At 41.8% G+C, this 23,966-nt stretch overlaps 1 long non-coding RNA gene across 2 annotated transcripts; it reads left to right on the top strand.

Annotated features, from left to right (window-relative positions):
- Window positions 1-775: 775 nt before the first annotated feature.
- LOC127356477 (uncharacterized) lies at window positions 776-22,392 on the top strand. 2 transcript variants are annotated; one of them, XR_007881992.1, is made up of 3 exons: window positions 776-861; window positions 10,424-10,546; window positions 19,642-22,392. It is a non-coding gene; the product is annotated as an uncharacterized LOC127356477 (long non-coding RNA). The 2 variants fall into 2 exon arrangements; XR_007881991.1 differs by having other exon boundaries at window positions 782-861; window positions 10,434-10,546.
- Window positions 22,393-23,966: the final 1,574 nt, after the last annotated feature.

Here is a 23,966-nt window from a genome sequence, read left to right on the forward strand (position 1 = left end):
GAAAAACAAAATCCATTACTTCTCCAAACCCCAGCTTGTGGTTTTCCTTCAAACGGGTGCTTTGCTAGCTGACTCACTGGCTGAAGTACAGCGGATTTCCACTTCCACTTTGGCCCGTTGATCTGAAATGCTACAGAAAAACAGCGAGACGGGGAAGGGGAATGGAGGGAGGAAGAGATGGAGATCTGGAAGCCATTAGAAGCTGGCAGCTGTGGTCTGGAGTGGCTGATTCAGAGAAGGAGAGAGAGGAAGAAAGAGAGAGGGAGGATACGGCACATGATTGCCATAATGAATTTAATATCTGTGCATGTGTAGGTCATTAATGCAGAGCCTTGTGATTTAGCAGCAGGGAAGATGAAGAATGTGAAAAAAATCCTTTTTCTAAAAGCAGTCGTTCCTTTTGACAGCTCCTACTGCTCCGCCTGCATTTCCGCTAGAGAGTAATAAAGTCTTATCTTGCTGTTTATCCATCCTTTCTAATCTGTTATCTATTTTTTTCATGCTTCCTTCCGCTCTTGGTAAGTGTGCAGATACCACACACACAGTCACACACACTCTGTTTCTCTCTGTCATCCACGCATCTCAGTACCATGAATCTACTTATAGAATACTTATAGAGAAATTCAACCTGGTCCAAATATAGGTAAAACTGACCGTTGGCTAAACTCCTTCCCCAAACAGCAAATTGCCCAATCACAGCTTAGCAACTGTAACTAGGCATGACAAGTCTGTGAAGCTTTAGATTTCTCCATGTGACAAAGAGCCGTGCATGTGGCTCCAGTACAAGCAATCATTTGGAGAAGAAGTGTAAGGAATATATTACACAGTGTATTTATCACTAGTGTTGCTTACAAAGGCAAGGTGAGTGCCATTATCTAACTATTATTTTACTATGTGGGGTTACAGGTTATGAAAAATAAGGACTGGAGCAATGCTTATTTGGGAGCTAAGGTGCTCGTATATCAGGGTTTAGAGTCCTGTTATAGCAACTCTGGCCAAATTTGGGTCATGTTAGCCAAACTCACTGTATAATTAAAAATGGACACAATACCCTTCTTATGCATAACATCGTCTGTATTTGATGACCTGGGAATGTGAACAGGCTGTGAAGTCTTTAGGAGAAACTATGATGGCTGTGAAACCTGCAAAAAGGTCCCATCTAGTGTTTGGTTTGTCTGGTCTGGGCTACTGTAGAAACATGGTGGTTCAACATGGCGGCCTCCACGGAAAAAACGGCTCATTGTGTACAGTAGCTAATGATTAGTTAACGATTACTTAATTAAGAAATGAGTGAGGAACAAATCAGGAACAACTTGAACTGATGAATCGTTTAGTAGTTCCCTAAAAATTCCTAATGGAGAATTATATAGTAGATAATTAAATGTTACTAGACTGTTAGATCTTATCTCAATGAATCATTAGGTAATGAATGAATGACCACTTTCTTTGTGAGTCGTTCCTGATTAACTCTGAACCAGCTGGTGGTTACTAGTCTTGAGTCTGAGATTTTTTGTTTGGGCCAATATTCTACACACTATCTATCTTCTGATGCATCCATGTGAAGTCTAGTTTGAAGTTAGGGTCAGACAGAGGAAGTGGGAAGGGTTTGCCATAAACAGAAACCAGTCAGATTCCACAGGAGTGATTCCAATTCTCCCATATCCTGTTCAGAAAGTCCATAGAGAGGCTGCTCGTAAGAGAGGGACCTAAAGTGGGTCTCTGGGTTTTCACCCATGACTCATCCCCACGAATCACAAGGATACACAACACACGACTCATCCATGGCTCAATCACACACTCTGACATATGCAAATACTGATGAATGTCATACACAGGTATACAAACACACACAAAATATGGATGTAAATATTCATGGTTTTGTTTTGAGTGATGGCAGCTTTTGGCATCGAGAGCAGTAGCGTTCAGTGATTGACAACCATGTGAGGGCGAAAATATTACTTACCCTGATGCTCCACGGGGGATTTCTCCCTCTGTCACTGGCCTGCCCTGATAATTCCACAACATCACAAACACACACACAAGCCAGATACATAAATCCATACGAACACAGATAAAGTTTGTTTGAGAATGCTGATTTAATCGCTATTTTCGTGTTATGTCGTCTTGGTTAACCACTTCAACTTTATGGTGAACCGTGAGCAGCAGTGTAGTGTAGTGTGAATAGTGAATATGATTAATAAAACACTCTCTTTAACTCATTATCTGCTGTCAGAGGGGATAAAGGACCTGGCATCATCTCCTTTGCGGTTAAGGGGCCTAATTCTGAGCATCATTGTTCAGTGAAACATGAAACAACATTGGTTGGGTCTGTCCCTGTGGCTGTAACTAGATTTCATATCCTCACTCCAAAATTGGACCCTTTCTGCATGGTTGATTTTCAGTTGCACTCATCAGTTGCATCAAGAGCTTCTCCCTCCTCACCTCTTCGCTCATCTCCTCACCCCCCCCCGTGTTGTTATTCTCCTTCCTTCTAACATCTCCGGTGGTCTGACATCATCACTGCGTTGGTCTGACACCCGTGTGGTCCTCTAGGTCAACAGGGGGAACGCAGACATTAACCGGGTCAGAGAACACACACACACACACACACAGAAAGAGAAAGAGAAAGGGGGATTCACCTGGTAAGAGTAACTTTGATGGTTGAGAAGAATAGTCCTGCTTGTAAGACCCCTCACAGAATACAATGATGATTCAGAATCATAGTGGTAGTGGTAGTATAGATACAAACACTTGTGTGTACTGAACATTACTGCCTACAAAGCATCACAAGTTTCTATGATTATCAAGGTCATCTAAGCTGTTGATTTCAGCTCATGCATTTTGTTGACATGCTTGAAATAATAACTAAACTAACTGAAAAAAAAAAAACTAAAAACTGAACTGAACCGAAACCAAGCTCTCTGCAAAGTAGGAAATCAACATTTGTATGCAATGGGCCAGAGCCACAAAAATCCTTAGTCTGAGGCATGAATCGACCAGTCAATCATTTTATTCATCCCCAAAAGGAAACTTTACTGCAGTTTCTTGAAATCCCAAAGCACTTCAAAGATTTAGTAAAGATACAAAACCGATTTAAAAAAAATAAAACAACAATGATGCAAACAGAAACCACTAACTTCACGCCACTGCCGCCAGTGGCTGTGTGGGTGTGCGTCCATCAGAATATAATCAACTGTAGTCCTGTCAGTTATGAGAGAGATCTAAGGAACTGCAAAAATCTGTTTATGTCACATAAATATCAGTGTTCCTATCTGTATTCAGATTGATAACTATTTGTCACACAAGAAGTTGTTACAACTTTCTGTGTTTATATAAGTCAGAACTGTACAGGGTACAACTCGGTACATAACTTCAGCTTGTTTACAACAAATGTGGTGAACACTGGAAAAAATTTATTCAAAACTATCAGTCAGTGGTGGGAGGCTCAAATATTACTGCTGAAATGTAGATACTGTTTGAATAATGTATTTATATTTGTTTACATTCCCACAAAGGAGATTTCAGGCTTAAAGATTCCCTGCCTGCATGTATTATAGACATATATACAAATAGTCTGCTGGGAACAATAAAGGTTGTCTGACTGTTTTTTTCTGCAGAAAAAAACCCAACTATAATTCCTACATTAAAATCCTTAAAAGCATTATTAAAAACAGAATCTATGAATATGTAAATGTTGTTCAATTCTAAAGTTTTCCTGCTGGACACAAGATGTCTCCTACTTCAATGTAAAGTCCATTCTCAGTCTATGTGCAATGGTGGCTTCAAGTTTCTACATCACACTTGCAGAAGCTGCATAGTAGACCAACATTGATTTCTATTTCTATTAACTATTTGTGATGTTACAAATCATGCTGGTTGGCCCCGCCCCTTAAGATCAGATGTTCAATGAGGTCAGACAAACTTTCCACTTCCATCAGATGAATGTGAAAACATCCTTCTAGTGTCAAACTCGACTCATACACCATTCAAACATCCAACTGTAGGAACAAGAAGAAAAACATATTTCTGAGTGGCGGGGGACTTTAAAGTACAGTAAAATTTTAGCAGCTCAGAACTGAAATTTCAAAAGATCCACTTCTGTCAGGCAGGATCATGAAGAAAAAATTATAATTTCTTTACTTCAGGAGGATTCAGGCTGAAGGTTAAAGGTTTCTTCATTCAGTGTGATTCTTAGAAGTTGAATGTGGGGAAGAGAGTGTGCGTGACATCTGTCTCATGTCACATCTGAGCTTGACGTTTGAGCTAAAAACAGAAAAATATCACTTCCTTTTGGCAGTATTTTTATACATTGTCATGGAATTCATCCCAAAATAAGTTTGTCATGGTCAGATCCACCCATGATCTTTGCGTGTTGAAGAGGTGTGAGATGCAATGTGTTGTAAAAGAGGCAGTGTGCTAAGATGATACAAGGATATACCATCTTTTCACGTCACCACTGTGGTTTTTTTTATCAAGATGTTTTTGAGATTGCTCAAAAGGAATTACGACACAGGATACGTGTGAACTCACACATTCACATACTGTATCAACTAGTAAACAAACTGGAGCCCTTTATTTTTAAAATGCATTCAATAGATTAATTTATTCTAAGCAGCATGTGCAGGTTATTAGGTAAGTCAACACATTTTATGAATGTCGGAACAAGAAATAGGGCAAAAGAAAAAAACACATTCAACACTACCTTCATCCAATGGAAAAACAGGACTGACTCATGAATCACATTAGGAAGCTATTCTTATTCTTCTGTATCTTTATGGAACAAGTTCTGTTCTTCCAAACTTTAGCCTCTAACAACTTTTCTTCTGTGATAATCTGCATAGACTACAGTGCTGGTGAGGTCACAGTTTCCTTGATTTGTGGTTTGTTGGAGGGTTGAGCAACATTGTTCATTGACGTACAAAACTTAAACTTGATGACTCGACTTCCGATAACTCCCGGTGTGTAAAATCCACCTGTGTCTTGTAAAAGGAAAATTACTTATGATACTTATGACATTGCCATCTGAACACCACAAACAGATACATACACAGCAGAGGAAATTAACAGGGAGATAACAACATAATTCACAGTATAATGATCTGCAGCAACTACAGCCTTTGTAAAGGGCTTAAGCTTTGTGTTAAGACTGTATCAGAGAGGTAGTCATTTTTAGCATCCTAGCTGCACGGCTTAATAGTAATGTCGGTTGGTCAATCGGTCCACCACTTTGGTCCAGACTGAAACATCTCAACAACTATTGGATGGATTGCCATGTAATTTTGTACAGACATTCATTGTTCCCAAATTATGAATCTTCCCCTGCGTTTCCCTGTAGAGCCACCATCAGCTCAAACTTTTAATTTGGGTCGTCCGACCACATTGGCAGGCAAAAGTGTTAATATATAAAAGTGAAGTAAAATATTGCCTAGAAAGAAGCACGCTATAGAGAGAGAAGCTCAAACCTAGCTTACTTTCTCACCTCTGCACAGCTGGTCAATCAAGTTGTGAAGTGGGTGTGAACATCTGATCGTTGGTTTGGAAAGTTACAGAAATGATCTCACACAGACTCCTTAATCCAACATCAGAAAGGTGTAGGTATGGGAAGCTGACAAGAACTTTTAAATGGTCCCATCAGTCCTGTTGCCATAGCTTGAGCTGGTATTGCATTGTAGTGTTAGGTTAACTACCTTTGCTGAAGGCACAGTGAGAGTGTATTGGACTCGGCATCCTGCCACAAGTGCTGCAGCTTTCAGGGACTTTCTTGTAAATCCATTGTGAAAGCTTTGGCGCACTGACCAGGATAAACAGAGCAAAAATGAAAGTATGGACGGTTGCAGTTCGAGGGAAAGATGTAAAAATACAGAAGGCTCTTTGTAAAAGCATGGGGAAAATCCAGGATGTGTCCCTGTTTTGTTGGAATTTTGTATTGTGTTGGCCACCTGAGGGAAAGAAAACAAATGCACCCGACAGAGGTGTTTTATGAAACGATACTTTATACAGTTAAATGCCATGACAGGGTGATATGAAGATCAGATGAAAAGATATGTATTGTGTTTGGCATTCCACTCTGTGCTATCTGACTCCACACATCTATTGTCTGTTCTCCTTGACTGTGTGTGTGCACATGTGCGTGCTTTAAAGTGGGTAGCTCTTGATAGATTCTTGTTTCTCGGCACAAGATCAAAGTAAGGTGGCCTTAAAATTAGCTCGTAGGGGTTTGCATTGTATGTCACCGCTGAGTAAAGACCTGGAGGAGCGAGCGAGTCCTTTAATGTTGATCCAAAAACCAGACTATCCACTTCGTAACATCATTTCACAGGTGAGAGCCGTGTCAGCCTCCATGAAACTAATTCCCACAGTGAGCCTTTGCAGTATAGCACGGAGAATACTAAAGTAATGATTCTGCATCCAACCTGCTAATTTATAAGTGATCCAAAGAGGAAAAGCTATTCTCAGTGACAGAATCGGATTATGTGACGATCCATATGCAATCACTTTATGCCAAGGGAGAAGACAGACGTGGAGGAGAGATGGCAGAGAGAGGAGACAGAGGGATTAGAGATGAGAAGGAGGTGTGGGGGTGTGAGGATGAGGGGGAGGAAGATAGAGAGGGAGAGGAGGGCGATGGGAGAGAGAAATAGCAGGGTTGCCAGGACTCCAAAGCTTGTCTGTCATTCTGTGCGTCAGTCAGCCTATTCCCAGGCTCAGACGCAGGTACAGTATTTGCGCAAATGGGAGTATATATACACACGCACGCACACACACACACACAAAACACACATTTTCTCACTCTATCCACGCAAGCTGGATGCTGGAAATATCCCTATTTATCCTCTGTCACAGTCTAATTAGATTCCACCACCACAGCAATCCCTTCCCCTCCACATTTTCTCTCTTTTCTTACCTCACTCACACTCTCTGCCACACTATAGCACTGCAGACCTTCTGGCTGTTTCCCTGGCAACAGCTGCTTCCTGTTTGTCTGTCTGTGTTGCCATGGAGGAAAGGGTAGGGGTGATGCTGGTGGTGGCAGCGGCGGCTCACTAAGGATAATAAAGTGCCCCTGAAGTGGGCGTCAGGTGTGTGTGCCGTTAGTAGGTGTGATCAGCTTGTAGCTAAGTTCATGGTAAATCATAAATATAGAAACGTAGATACCTCACTGGGCGCTGCTGCATGCCTCGGCCGCCAAACTGCAGAGGTCAAGATCTGCTAATTAACAATACTGAGAGGTGCAAATAACACTACAAACTATAACTTGCTTAATTCTGCACCCATTTTCATAATAGTATGTTTGTTATAAATGTGAGAAATTTTAAATGATACTGGTTACTTATTGGAATTAAATTCAGTTACTGGGGGTGGATCTTATCGGCTCTAGGCCAAAACATGAACCTTCTGAATAGCCACAACTTCCACTGGGAGATACAGGCTACGATCTATAAATAGGCAACATGGAGTGTAAATCATTAGGAATCCATTGTATTATATATATATCTTATGGATGGTTTGGAAGCTCATTATAGTAAAACATACACACATAAAGCAACACAGTGGTAAGATTTATGTTTTAATGTTTTTTGAGAGTATGCTTTGTTTTGACTAGAGGAAAAGATGTCTGGATGAGGAATAACCGTTGGGTTTAACAAATGTAATGCTATCTAACGCAGGTTTGGCTGTATTTAATGGAATATAAACTTCCCCAAACCGAACAAAGAGCAGGACAGAACCGCTATTCTGACCCTGATATAAAAGCACCCTAGCTCTCCTGTGGCGGAAGTGATCAACAGGTGTATTTCAACGTAACCTATAACCCCACATAACAGGAGTTAGCTAATGACCCCCCTCTTGCCTTTACTAACGTTACTGTAAGCTAGTTAGCCAGGTATGCTAACATTTGCAGCTTACACTTTAGCTCTTGTGTTTTGGAAAGGTGATAAAAAACAGACATGAGCCTTCAAACCCTTCAACTGCCATGTATCTCTCTTACATCAGCCCCTCACACACCTTCAGCATGTGGAGAAATCAAAGCTTGACGGGCCTGGAGGGCCTAGTTACGGTTGCTAAGTGATGATTGCACAGTCGCTGGAGCGGTCAACTGTCACATGAGTTTGAGTTGAACATATTTTTATATTTTTTATGTTTCTATGAACCTGAAGACTGCTCCTACAGTCAGTAGTTCTCAAATGGGGTACTAAGGGTACTTTGGATTACTGCAGGGGGTATGTGAGATTTTAAAAAAAGGTTAAATTAAAAATATCAGTCATGCATAATTTCTACAATATTTGTACTATAAGTTCCATAGAAATGTAAATTTAAGTTAGATAAACCACATTTTATATTCAATATTCCTGATTTCAGTGCAGTCGTTAACTGTTGTAGACCTGACAGCAGTTGAAGAAGAACAAGAAGGATGATGATGTGTGTTCACTGTTAGTGGGAAGCCAGATTCAATATTGAATGACGGGCGAAAATCAAGAAAATGGATTTGTGGATGGCAGCAACACAGCTGAAAACACAGAGAAATGAAAAAGAAAGCAAAAACAGAGCCAGCAAGAGACCGGCAGTATAAGTAAGAATATGTTTTAATAGGATTTACCCCAACAAGCTGCAACCCTCCCGAGGCATCGTGCTTTTACAGTTACAAGGTTGTTCCAACCCTTATGGCACTGTGCCGTATTAAACCTCTTTATATAGGTTGTTTTTTTTTTTCTACCAAAAGTTTTGTTTGTCAGGGGATACTTGGCTGAAATATTTCAAAGCCAGTACATTATTGAAAATGTTTGAGAGCCAGAGGCCTAGTAAAATAATTCTGTTTTTATCCTTTGTTGTGTTTTTTAATCATAAATACATCCACCAGATTAGAAACCACAGGGCCCCACCTGACCCCATGGTTGTAAAACGTTGTTCTGTAACTGATGACTAATTACAGGATGGTGGTTTAAGATTTCTCCTTTCATTTACAAAACTTACATTTTGTCAAAACAGCCTGTTTTTCCAGCCTGTGACTGTAAATAATATTCCACGAGTAATGAGTTGCACAAACATCGTCCTGTTTCATATAACCTACGCAGATCACAAATATAATTAATAATTTGCAGCATCGGTGCACTGTAAACATTGATGTGGGCAGCCACTGACCTGTGGGATGAACTAACTCATCGTGGTGGAGAAGGTCAGTGCAAGTCAGCCGGAGCAAATTAGACCCCAGAGTCCCTGTAAGTGCACAGGCCATCGCTGTAATTACTATGAAGACTGCTGTGCTCCACACCAGAGTACAGGATTAAATCCTACAGACTGGCATAATAAAGCATGATGTATGAAAGCTGCACATTTCTCCAACTCTTCCAGTTTATTAAAACTTAACGCTTCGCTGAAAACGCCCAAATCAACACAGCTTTCTCAACCTGAAGTTGACGTGAAAGTTCACAGTTATTGCAGCTGTGTTGTCTTTAGCCAGCTGTGATTTTACACAACCAAAGTCAATGAAAAACAGTCGTCACAGCGTTGCAACATCTGCATCACACGATGTATTTAATTTCTCATTAACCTACTCGAGCGGAGCATGTGTTGCAATTTTCATCCCTGAAAAAGGGCACGTCAGCATTAGTGTATCGTCTGTTCTTGCATGTTTTGCGCTCTGTGTTGACATTCCCACTTGTGACTGACTTTTATATGTGAGTGAGTGGAGCTCAGAGTGTTTAGCTATGCTTTAAAGTTACTGTGTCTTTGTAGCGCGAGAAGCCATAATGACACATATTTGTTGACGCATACCAGGCGTATCTGAGTGCCGCTTCCCCCAAAATGGTGTTTGATAAATGCCTGGAATGATATCAAAACGTTGCTCCTGAGGCATTTATTTGTAAGAGGAGCTCTTCGACGAGAAAGCGACCGCAGTGTTTTGGCAAGAGGTGGTGTGTGTGTGTTGGGGGGGGGAACAATAGCTTCTGCTTGAAAAACTTCTCAAGTTCACAGGTACAACACATGGTAAACAGGGTATGTGGGGCAAGTATCTTGTTCCATGCCGGCCTGTTTGCCTCCCAACTCGCAAACTGTCAGAAGATAAAAGAGGAAACATAGCAGAAAGAGAGTGGGAAACACAGAGCGACTTCAAAGCTGGAGAAGAATTTCTTTAAACATGGTTCTCTAAAGACCACATCAAACACAAGGGGAGGCGAATGGGGGAGGGAGGGAGCTGGGTTGGGTTCATGTGTGAGCGCATGTACATGGATTTGTGTATGTGTATGTGTGTGCATCATAACATGTTGTAGAGATGCATCTAGGCTATGCCGCTCCAACACAAGTGTAGAGAAGAAAAAGAGGCTGTCAGCACTGATAAAGAGTTTGAGTCTGTGTGTGTGTGTGTGTGTGTGTGTGTGTGTGTGTGTGTGTGTGTGTGTGTGTGTGTTTCTTCTCGTTCTGGGAGGCCTCTTCAGCACCCAGAGAGCACTTCAGCACAGCGGCTGCCAAGGAGACGATCAGAGGGTGGCCCCGCAGCCCACACACACGCTCACGCATACTCACCCTGCTGCATCAGGGCTCCCGTCATGTAAGTGCACAGCCGCACACACACATACACGCACATACGAAACCACACACTTCATGCTCTTTTATAGTGTATAAACCAGAGTGGATATTGATTGTTTTAAACAGAGCATTTACGACGCAAATGCTATTCCTAGGGCCTTAGAGTACACCCACACGTTTTCCCCCATGACACACACACACACACACACACACACAAGCAGTACGAACACACACGCACATACAGAAATGCACAAACAAATACAAGCGATACATGAAAACAGACATTTTTGACATTCCTGCAAAAGCCCTCTGGTATCATCTGCAGGCAACACCACACAATCACCTCTGACTCAATGGCCCATTGTCAGAAATAAACATGACCTTTGTCCTGTTTTCACCAAGGCTGTCTGCGGGGTTTCAGACCTGGCGTTTCAGGCATCGCTCAATAACAATGGCGCTGTTGGAAAAAGACAGCCTACTTAAATGGAAACTGTGTAAAGTATTCCAGTCTGAGGTTTGTGTACTGTCTGACCCTGTGGCTCCTGTTCTTCCTTTCTTTTCATGGAGTTCTTCCTATTTCTCTGGTATTCTGCCACTCTGGCAGATACACTGTGGGCCTGTATCCTTCCTGTCTGCCATTGCCTGCCTGTCCTTGGCCGTCTGTTTGTGTTTCTGCCTGTCTGTCTGTCAGGCTTTGTTTGTTTCTTCCTGCCCTCTGTCAACAATTATGGTTGTGTCTCTCTACCTATTCTATTCAGTTTTATGTCGCAGTCGCAAAAAAGTTTGTAGAACTTGACTAGCAGCCAACCCCTACATCACTATCACTAGCAGCAGTAGTTGTTCTCTCTCTCTCTCTCACACACACACACACACACACACACACACACACACACACACACACACACACACACACACACACAGTTTTGGGGATGTTACATTAATTTGGTTATAAATCAAAATATTCATGAAGAAGAAGATTTACTTTATTAATCACCAATGTGAACATTAATTTATATATTTTATATGATTTTATATTGATACATAGAAATTGTGGAACGATGGGCTACCAGCTGGGAGCAGTAACTGGATCGGTGCCTTGCTCAATGGCACCCCAGCAGCTACCAATCCACGCTGTATACTGTGGTTTGTGCTGGACTCAAACATGCCACCCTGAGGTTCCCATGCTTACAGACTGCTACTCCTGCCCAACAAACTAAAAATTCTCATTCAAATTTTGATAGTACAGTTGTTGAGACATTGCACTTAAAAAACAAAAAATATCAATGTCATGGTGCCAAAGATAAAGTCAGAGGATCACCAAAGGCGGTGTGATTCATCATCTGGACACCATGAATGTCGGTACCAAATTTCATAAGAATCCATTTTATGATTGTTAAGATTTTTGAGTGTGGTGGACCGACTGACAATCATTATTTTTTTAGAGTTTTCTAGGTAGCACTTTGCTATTTAAACAGCATATAGCTGGTAACACGGGTTGATATCAGTAAATGAGTTGTTCTTCACAGAATTTGATTTGCATACTTAATCTAGATACTGAAATTGTCATAATGTGTGTTTAACCTTTACTTTAGATTACTAATACCATCACTGATGTTACTGCACCAGGTGTATAGGAAATCATGTCTTCACAGCACAAAACAAGAACTCCTTTGCTCTTAATTCTGTAACTTACAACATGTTTTTACTTGACTTTCACCTTTATGAAGACTTGTTGTCTGCTATGCACCTTCCTGTTAAAACGCCATGGATGTAAGGTTGGGTGGGTGGGGGCTCTTTACTGCAGGAAGAATTAAGGTGCATAGAGTCTGTGGTCATTACACAGATATGATATTTTTTGACACTTCCAGCCGAGTAGGCGTTATGTTTATCATTAACAGGGGGGTGGCGTGCAGAAAAGAGATGGCCAATTATTTTAGGTAACCTGCTATATAGGGTATATAGTTTAAAGAATATGATGAAATACACAGCAACAGTTTGACTACTGATATTTCAGAGCAATGGTTGGGACATCTTACTTGCACAAACTTCAGTCCGATAAAGGATCAATGAGACAGACTTCATATAAACAACCCTTCGTCCTACTCTTGCTGCTACTCAGGGTTGGGATAATCAATTCAAGAAAATGTCTTCAAGCAAAGGACATGTCTCATGTCTAGCCTAATGATTGTCTATAGTCAACAACTGAGTGCAATCAAATAAAGAAAATAATATTTCAACAGCATCCATTGTCAATATTCACTGCCTGCCTAATAGTGACCTTGGTACCAGAGGATGCGGGGGGGGGGGAACAACTGTTGAAGTATATATCCAGTTTAATGAGTTTAGGTTTAATCACTCATAAGGTTTATGCTTCTTCCTGACTATCAAAGATTGTTAGAAACAATTTTTATGCGTGGTTTATTATAGGTTTCGGCTAATCTTCAAGTTTGTCCCCAATCTTCTGCGCATCTGCATACACCGCTGAATACTGCATCCAGCACACAGCTGTAAAACAAGGCTTCTGAAGCTATTTAGCCTTTTTTATTTCCTTTTTTATTTTTATTTGAATTTCTTTATTTATTATTTATAAGTCCCTGATAATGTTAAGGTAAAACATCCAAATAATAACATTACACCCACAAAAAAACAACACCTCGGTTGTGATAAACTGGTAGGAGTTGGAAAAAGCTGACCTGTGGAAAATGACACTGTCCTTTGATGGCAGGGGTTGCTGGAAGCCTATCACAGGCACAATCAGTTCGCATGTTGGAGTTTACGTTTGTCATTTATCATTTGCGTCTTCCACTGAAATTAATAACAGATACAGAGAGGAATATACACAAACACACACGACCACAGGATGTGATCAGAATTCGAACATCCTCTCTGCCCCCTCAACATCCTGTGTGAAAACCCTACTACAGCAGCACAGGAAGTCGTGTCTGTCAGGAAGGACACAGGGGTTAGTTGGGACAAGACTAAGCCACAGTGAGCTGAGCTGAATGAAAAAGTGACGCATATATTGCAATCAATACTAATAGAGTTTAGGTTCAATACAACTTCCTCCTCGCTGCCATATGCAAGCTGGGAGTTGAAAAGTGTCTGACAGGCGTTAGATAACCTCCATTCATAAGACACTCATACAGCTGATCGAGCGTACCAACCTGTGTGAAAGAGTCGGTACTAATGTGATTAGGTTTGATGCTGCAGATGATTTGCCTCGGGACATTGTTCTGCTCTTTGATCCTTCTTAATTGATACACGGATGTGGGTGGATGGCTAAAGCTAGCAAGGAGGGAGGAAGATGAAGAACGGGAGTAAAAAGAGGGGATTTTTTTTTGTGTATGCAGAAAATAGGGCAGAAAGGGCACCTGCTGGTTTCACATGGCTTTGAATGGCCCCGTTTAAGTGGCTGTACTCACGCATGCATCAGTCTGAAGCGCTGCCCCTGCTGTGAGCAAATGTGGTTTCGAGCACGTGGTGCCTCTGATCAAGGCTATTGGCAAGGTGGTTTGTGTTATCCGGGGGGCGGACCAGAGATGGTGGTTTATTTTTTATTTTTGAGGGAGTTGAAGCACAGGTGCATGTTGTAAAGAAGGATAGTTAAGGATGAAATAGGGATAGAGAAGAGAGAAAGAAGCAGCATGAAGTTGGGGAAGGGGGAAAAAACAAGTACAGCAAACAACAGAAGAAGCATTGACAGATGCCAAAGTTTAAAGTTTACTGTCTACAATATCTGCACTGTGGTACGGTTGAGGTTAGTGTAAAAGCAAGTAAATTATTGTTAGTATGTTTGCTTTTTTCCCTCCTTTTTGGGCTTTTTATGCCCTTAAAGGATCGAGACAGCTGGAAGTAGGGAGGAGATAGAGAGAGGGAATGACATGTAGCAAAGGGCCACAGGTTGGAATCAAACCCCGGGCCAATGTAAGTAGTCAGCCTTAGTGGGAGCTCTAACAGGTGAACTCCTGGGACACCCCATGTCATCACCTTTTAAGTTTATAGCCATAAGAATGAAAGCAAGAGAATGAGAGTGAGTGAAACCAAAACAACAAGCTAAGAGATGCTGTAAGGCTCTGTAGAGCTGCAGAGTCTAGGGTGGGTTGGTCACTAAAAGACCCCTTTCAAATAAAAATAGTTGTGATGATTGCCACATAAGGACATGAGAGTATCATACAACTTTCAACAAAAAAGGGAACATTGCTTTAAGGTGGTCATCTTAACTCAAGTGATCCCAGGTTGTCCTCTTTGGTTTATCCATTTAGGCCACCGCTCTGGTTCACTGAAAGTCCAGTCTGGTGTGACCGTAAGGCAAAATCAACCCTAACTACAACAGTTACCTTGCACACAGTGGTGGTGCACCTTTTTCATTTTGCCCCTCACCTTTAGAAAGTCTGCATACGCCACTGATCATAGTATCATTACTGTCCTGTTTCTGTGCTACACTTTAATACTATGATGTCTTTCATCTTAGATTTTCTTTATGCATTCATCTTGCCCGAGTGCCAGAGGTGGAAATTCATTAAGCTTAACTTTTTTTCCCACAAAAATACCTTCAGATTATTGCAGCATATGTGGGCCTATAAAATGATTACTAATATATTACTACATGATTACTCATTATTAGATTTTAATATAGAAATTCATTGTTAATATCTTCTGAACTGCACTGATGCTGTCTTTTGTTGTCTGAGCATTTCTTCAAAAATCAACTTATAATATTTCTATAGTATAGCTTATATATATATATATTTATACATATGTGTTTGTGTGAGCATGTGATGGGAAGAAAACCAGATGTGGCAGACAACCAGTGTGTGCACGTGTGTTTTCGACCCACTCAGCAAAGAGAAACATCTGTCTGTGGATCCACCTGCATGCAATCATCTCCACACAACATCTGCGCTTATCTGTCAGTAAGCACAAAGAAACCATTCTGCTTTACCACTCATTAGATGCCAAAAACGACTTTTCCATTTAAATTCTGAACCACCATACACATGCCCATATATTCAGGATCAGATGTCAAGAGTGTTTGTGAGTCACGGCCTTTGAGTGATCATGGTCTTGGCAGAGGTTACAGCCAGATAACATCAAATGAGAGTTGGACACACACACACACACACACACACACACACACACACACACACACACACACACACACACACACACACACACTATACACAGTTGGAGGAGTCCTCTATTTGAGTAACTGCAAAGGCTGAGCTGAGAAGTCAGTTATCGAGTGCTTGTGGGATAAAGACGAAGCCAACTAAATGCGCATTTGCCAGCCAAGTCTGCGCTTAAAGTTTCTACATCTGACACCGAAACTCATTTTCCTCTTTAGTGTCATGGGGCGTTGCATTGATTCAAATAGATGAACGGAGGTACTCTCTAACAGTCACCTCCACCGCATCGTCGTCTTAGAACGTCAATGGGATGCAAGTACAACTTTCATTATTACTCACAACAGAAGAGAAAGTTGACAGCTCCCTACAGCTGCTCTGTTTTACAAGGGAATCTTCAGACTGCAAGAATACTGCTGGCTTGTAAAATGTTCAACACAAAGAGAGGAACTTGGATGCAAGTGCAGTTGGAGTTGGTGATTAGCATCAGTCCCTCAAGAAGGGACCCAGAAATAGAATAAAGTAAGAACGACCCCCCACCCCACAACCTGTAGGGGGTCTGGTAGCTACAACTCGTTAAGGTATGAAATAAAGCAGTAAAAATGTGTATCTATGAGCGAGTGTGAGGGAGTGAAAAACATCTACAGAAGCACATACACCAACAGCGTGTCTGCATGTGTGTGTGTGTTATGCAGGTTGTGGGGCAGCTATGTGTGCATACGCAGTGTGAGGAGAGTGCTGGGGGGAGACCACCTACACTTCCACCTGCTCTGCCTTTTAGAGGGGCCTCTTCAATCACAAGGCTGGGGTCATTATGGATGCGAGCCTCTAGCCGCCAGGCATTGTTTAGCTATTTCTGTCCTCGCGCTTTACAGTGAAACATCGAGCAAGAGCCCTATTAAAACCTGTGCTTCAAAACAAGAGCAGGCACGACAGGAAACATCAGGTCCTGTACATCAGACTCTCCAGTTTCTCATGTGGGAAATAAAATCCTGAACAGTGTGTTCTGAGACAACATTTGAACTATATGTTCTTAAGATTGTTCCTCTGACACACGTGTTTCATTATTTCTTCTCAAGAACAGAGGATCAAAAGCATGCAGCTCTGCAGAAATGCAGCACAACAAACTTTTCTTTATTATGGAGGTAGATGTGCTAATAAACGAGGACACCTCTGACTTTGCCCAGACTGACACGGTGATGAGTAATGACAAAGCAGTGAACTGTTTGACAGGCACTGTGAAGATGACTAAGTCCAAACTTTCAGAGTGAGATATGAAGGGGGAAGATGTTGTCTGTTCTTCACTTCAGGGAAAACTATTTGAAGGCTTCTGATGCTACATGAGTTTTTCCTGTTTTGGTAGCTCTTTGAAAGGTTCTCTTAAAATCAGCCATTTGTCATATTAGGGGTTGACTTCTTGGGAAATAGCGCATATTTGTTTTCTTGAGATGAGATGATTGATATCACCCTCATGTTTATACAGTAAATATGAAGCTAGAGCTAGCAGCCGGTTAGCTTAGCTTGGCATAAAGTCTGGAAACAGATCACGATATACACTTACCTGCACAAAAAAAAAAGCTCACCAATTAAAAGGTTGTATCTTATTTGTAAATAATAATAATATTAAACACACAGTTGCTGTTGCAAGTTGCGAGACAGGACTGAAAATTGACACATTTTGCTTATATGGGGGATTATGTGCTAGGTAAGCTGTTTTCATATTTATCATACGGACATGAGAGTGGTATTAATCTTCTCATCTAAGTCTCAGCAAGAAAGCAACGTTAATTTCCCCTCCCCCCAAAAAAGTCAAACTCTTCCTTCAAATCATACAAATTCTCAGTGTTTTCTTAAAGCTGTGCAGCTTCAAAACTTCTCAAATTCAGCCGAATATTTCTTTCCTGTTTGAAACACAAGTAAACAACTCTGCAATGCAAACAATTAAACAGTGATTTGTGACCAAATGAGACTATTAAATTGCCCATAGAGAGTCTATATTTGGAGCCGAGCTTCCTAAATGCACTACTTAAGGTAAACTACATTAAATGTGAGGTAATTAGCGTGCCACACAACAGACCACAAACTGCTAATTGTGCTGCCTGTGGTTGTCTCTGCATGCCTCCACCCAACAGAACCTGCAGACTGCTCTTAATAGTAACCTCGCATCTTTTCTGCACGAGATCACGGTCCGAGAGCACAGAACACACAAACAGTAATTGTCAGCTGAGGTGTGATACAAAAACATGTCTGATAGCAGCCTGAGCTGAGGCATGGGGCACACTGTGGTCTATGTGTGACTGTCTGTTCTGTTCAAGCTGTGCACAAGGTGGTGCACCAGCAAAAGTGCATTTACATATGTGAGTAAGAGTGTGACTGTGAGCTAGAGTGGAGTGCAGTGTCTGTGTTTGTGTGAGTGGATGAAATATGTGGGTGTTTGTGGGGGAGTTGGATGATTTTTACAGGCACTGATTCACTCGAGGGCGTCCGTGTCCAGGCTTGTTTAAGACGTGCTGGGTCCCAGGCGTTGGGAATGGCGCTCAGTTACAGGATCACGCAAAGTCTCCCTGAGGCTTAACAGGAGTTGCCGACGCAGACAAAGTCTGAAAAATTTGTGGTCTTTTATGTTGACAGAAAAACTTGCATGTGAGTGTTTGCCCCTAGAAACTGCTGGCACTGCACCTTTTCTCTGAACCCTCTCTAACCTGAGAAAATCCCTGTGGATTTTTATCACACGGACACAAGCAGACACAAGCAGAGTAAAAGCATGTGTGTTATATGACTGATTGTGTTGCTGTTTGTTTATATTACTTTATGAGGTTTGAGGGCGTGTGTGTGACTTGAAACTTACTCACTCTGCCATCATCGACTTGAACTCTGCACCTCTTCTTTGCAGACTGGTGACGTCATTCCTGTCAAGGTCATGACCTTCCCGCCATTCATATCCCCCCTGAAGGGATTCCCTGGTCTGGCTTTACCTACAGTATGACGTCCTGGTGTCTAGTGCTGTAAAGTTTCCGCTGTATTTATTTGGACTAAACCAGGAAGTGGACCAGACACTGAGGATGAGATTTAGCACAGACAAGAAATAACTGCTGACAAGCCAAGAGGAAAGGGGAGTTTTGCAGAGCATATGTGATTGTTCATGCACCCAGATTTCTGATAAAGATTTTGTTGGTTATCAAAAAAATGTGTGCTGCAACGAGGGCAGATATGATGGAGCAGCTGCTTTCAAGTCTGCCAAAGGGAGAATAACTGCTCGGGTTGATGATTTACATGATTCTAAAAACCATGAGATCCACGGAGGCTGACATGGCAATCCTCTGGAGGCATTTTGTTTTAATAAAAGCCAAAGCCATGTTTTGACCATGTGGCAGATAAAGAACTAAAAAGAAACACACACATAGCGCAGCGGCTGTGGCTGTGTGACTGAGCCAAACCATAACTGAGAAGACCCGCTCAAAGGAAATCTCAAAGTAGCTTGGCAGGCAGCAAACGCACTGAGATCAAATGTGTGTAGACTTTGGTGGAGAAAGAGGAATTCATGCAGTTTTTTTTTTTTTTCAATTTGCCACTTCAAGACTGTGTGGATAACATTTCAGCTATCTCAAATCCCTGCCTCTCTTTGCCCTCCTCCCCTGAGACACACACAGGAAAGATCTGGAGCCAATTGTTATTGCCACAACACCCTCATCCCTGCACTCCCCTCTGTTACACCCTCTGTTACACTGTGCTACAGGCTCCCTCGCTTTTAACCTTTATAACCCTGAATTGTGCAAGATCATTAAGAGCACATTCTGTATTCATTACTGTGTTTGCATGCTCCTGTATTACAGACTGATAAACAGGAAAATAGGAAATGCAGGAGGAGGACAGGAGCAAAGCAGGGTTGAAGGGAGCCATGAGACACAGACAAACATGTTGACCTCTGGCGCTAACATCAGTGACCTACACTTTAGACTGACTAACAGTTTTTCTCCTCTCTCGCTCTCTGCAGAATGTGGCTGACTGCCTGCGAGCGAGGCTGCCCCCTGAAGCTCCCGTCAGCTACCTGAGTCACAGCTCCTAAAGGGCAGTTTCAGGTTCACTGAGCAGGATGGACATGGGACCTTGCAAAGGAGATCTCAGAGTCCCTTTAGTTAGCACGGACATGGACCGCACTGTGCGTGAGACCATGTGGCTGCCCAACAGGCTTTTTTTACCCCCTCCCTGATTTATCATAAAGAACTAAGAAAGAGGTTGTGACAGGGCCGATGCACACAGAGGTCACACGTCTTCCAGGGATGGAAGAGACAAGTTGTCCTTTTTCTGCAAAAATGAAAAGTAGTTTGGCATCATTGCACACAGAGAGAGTGAAGATTAATGATTCTAAAATGTTCAGTGACATATAATGTAAAATGTTTCTCTGACTGATAGATTTACGGCTCACTTGGATCTAAATGTGTTGTGCACATACTCAGCACACTGCCACGGGCATGGGCGTAGGCGCAGTCTTTTTCCCTCCAACTACATCTTTGTGTAAGAACAGCAAGACCTCTTTTATTTGCTTTGGCAGCATTTGAGTCTTATATGTGTCCATCACTGTGTCTGATATATGTCTGCCTGATGTTCTTAATGATTTCAGTCCAGCAATTTCTCAAAATGTACGTTAGAAATTGTGTTCATATTGTTATAGTGATCATAATGATAATTTAACAAGACAAAGAGTTATAGCCATAGTCTGTTAGCTGTACTGAGGCAATATGGTGGTTGAACTTTTGTTATAAATAAATTGCTTTGAGATATTGGAGCGGTGGGTAAAGCAGGTTTATTCCAAGTCAAGGGCAGGGTTCAAAGAAAAAAAATGCTGGGGAGGACCTTGTTTTTCAACAAAATTATCTCCCCTCCCCAATAATTTTTATACAGTCCCTAACTTGCTGTTACCATGCTAACATTTGTGAATTACCACTTAAAACAAAGAAAAAAACAGCAGAGGCTGATGGGAATGTCATTCATTTTTCAGGTATTTGTTCATAAAAACTGAAACTTTGACCTGATGATGTTGCTGGAGAAGTGAAGAGATTTTCTTGAGGGGGCATGAATGTACCAGATTTCATTGCAATCCTTCCTCTGGGGACCATGGATTTGTATAAAATTCATGGCATTTGATAGTAGTGTTCAGATATTGTTTATCTGGACCAAAGCAGTGGACCGACTGACCAACAGACCAACCAACGGTCTAACACTGAGCCGCGCTGCTAGTGTAGCAGAAAAGAAATCCTATTCGACACACTCATGATCGAAGTAAAAACCAAATCAAATCCCATGAAACATGATTAGTTCTGTCATTCATTATTCTATTAGTTCCTTGAAAAGAAGTCCCACTACAGTTAGGGTGTGGGTCTCTCATTGCAACACAGTTTCAGTTCCTCTACAATATTAAAGCAGATTGCAGGACCTCAGATACGCTCTTATATGAATGCTGTCGTGCAACACTAAATGCCCCTGCTGCATGTCAGGCTTGGAATGCATCAGATGCATCAGACCGATTAGAAATCTCATGAACTTTAGTCTTCAGATTATCTGCACGCAAATATGAGGTTGAAGCTGTCAGCAACATCAGCAGGCGAAGTGTTAATAGATCAACATCGTCTGTTTGGGAATAATAAAGTGGAGAGGAGGAAAACACCATCAGGCCATCATGTGATGTTGACGAGGATGATGATGATGATGATGATGTAAACGATGATGGATCCCTCTATTAATAGACCTGGCAATAAAGTGACCACAGTCACAAAGGAGAACAGCAACGCTATGGATGAGAGACCCCATTATGTCCAAATGAAGGAGTCAGCCACTCTGTCAAGAGGGCACTTTACAAACAAACCTCATTTGACTGAGCACGTCTTTCTCTGTCCCCTTGCCCACCCGCTCTCCCTGCGCCTACCCCCTACTCTTTTCTGCTGAGTGGGTGTTTGGAGGAGTTGTGAAGGTCAGGGAAGAGACTCTGAAGTGAGGAGCGAGCCCGGGGCTTTGACCTCTGATTGGCCCCTGGCCCAGCCGAGCTGCTGTGAGTCACAGAGACGGAGCGCCAGCCGAAAAGGGGGCCCTGCGTTGTTGAGAAGCAGACGACGAGGAGGCTGCTGCCCGGCTCTGACAAAAGGAGAGTTGTGCAGAGGTGGCGAGGCACAATGGGACGGTTTGAGAGGAGGAGGTGTGGAGAGCTCAATCCCCACCATAAGCACCTTATTGTGAAAGCCTGCTTTGTTAGAAGAATGCATAGGGTGAAGAAGGGGATTTTCCCTGTGTGTAGGAATTAGTGATATTGTGCAGTTGAGGTGGGAAAATGTTCATCACTTTGCTTCATTAAAACAATTCAAAATTAATCTCTTTTAGACATCACATGTTGTTCCCTACTTGATCTGGGAATAAAGACATAAAATGGTAAAAGTTTACTTTCCATGATTTATTATGGAGGTCAGAAAAAAGCCTCTTTAATCACAACTCAATACAATTTCCATCAGTGGATATGTGGGAGACGATTGGTAAACATTTCCACTTAATGTGGATGCTTATTTTTCTTATCTCCTCCCTTCATGCAGATGTTCACACTTCACAAATGTCAGCACTCATGAATACTCCACCCTAAGTGATATATGTGCATGCTCTCACACACACACACACACACACACACACACACACACACACACACACACACACACACTTACGGTAACTAGCTTCCTTCAACCCTCAGGCCTTGCCTTTCCCAAACTCACCCAGGAACAAGAGCAGGTAACACTCGGTTGGTTTTGGCACTCATCCATGTGATCCTGACTGTTAAAACTGAGTCTGTTGCCAAGCAGCTTGCCTGCCCTGGAACTCTTTGAAAGTTTGCCCAAAAAATATGCATAAAAAAAAAAAAGACAACAAAACATAGACACAAAATCCTGGAGCAGTTTTTGACGATAAGTAGGACTAGGGAAGAAAAAAAAGCAGAACTCAGAGGAAGGAATTTCTGTACTTAAGAAAGAGGACAACTCTAAATCTAAACAGACTAAACAGAGATGTGACTAATCAAGATGTGACTAAGATGTCGGCCACATTTTTTTTTTTTTTGGTTTTTTCGCAAAAGCTGAAACCTGATAACGACTTATCACCACATGTCATTGTTTGGAGCCGAATCCACCCAAAATTCACAGCACTAGTGTTAAAAAATTGATGGGGTGATTAATAGAGAGATTGTTCAGGACAAAAAAAACAATATATGAATCTATAACACATCGTACATCTGCCTCAGTGTTCACACATTTCTCTCTCCCACTGGTTGGGTAACATGAGTGTTTTTGACTAACATTTGGCAGGATGGCACGGTGCCACCTCACGAGTGTTCCCGTAAACACTCACCACTCTGGACCCTATACTGTTGTGCTTTGCCAAAATGTCACAGGGACTGTGGTCAACCTCGACCACAACGCTGAAAAAAAACTTAAACCCGAGCAGAGCAGGGCAGCAGCAGAAACAGGCAGCTGCACAGAGAATAGAATTTATAAGGGAGGTGGTAAAGTGGAGACATAACACTGCCAGGAACTGTTGTTTTCCTCTGTTTATTCATATTCCCATGGATACTGACAAAAAGGCATAGAATTAAAATAGTTGTTCCGAATACCAGGGAATTACCTGAGATGAGGCCATTATGCATGGAGACCCTAAAAGTGGTGATTTCAGACTTTCCAAATCAACTCAGACATTTTAAGGGAAAAGATGTTGAGTAACCTCTGTCCTAACAGGAGTGTTCCCTGTAGGCCAAAACATGATAACCAGGTCTGTCGGAGCAATCTTTGTATGTGCTTTTTCCAACAAGTACATGTTGTTACAGGGTAGTTCTGACTGTTAATCGCCAAAGGGAAAACCTGTTGAAAGCTCAATCCAGCCCCCTTCTCCAGCACAGGCTGGATTGTACACTGAGTGATATTTTGTGGATGAGAAGGGCAAAGTTAAATAATAATGCTGCACTCATGGTGTGAACCACAGGGAAGCGAGGGCGGGGGGGCTTGGCTCCTCTTAATAAGACATGAGCTGTTCGGACATGATGAGTCCAAACATGACTCATGAAATTTTGACAATATCCTATTTTTGCCATTTGTATCTTCTTTATCATGGGTCATATGTAAAATTAGTCCTAGTCTGTTATTGATGTATTTTGCACACTTGCTGCACTTGTTTTGACCTATTCAACGATATCCTTCTTTAATTTGGCAGTGTGCTGAGTTTAATTGTATTATCTAGACCAGATATTGGGAATATACGGTGTACATAAAAAGCTCAAATAATTAACTCTATATT

This window comes from Dicentrarchus labrax, unplaced genomic scaffold (assembly GCF_905237075.1).
Source record: "Dicentrarchus labrax unplaced genomic scaffold, dlabrax2021, whole genome shotgun sequence".
Taxonomy (NCBI): Eukaryota; Metazoa; Chordata; class Actinopteri; family Moronidae; genus Dicentrarchus; species Dicentrarchus labrax.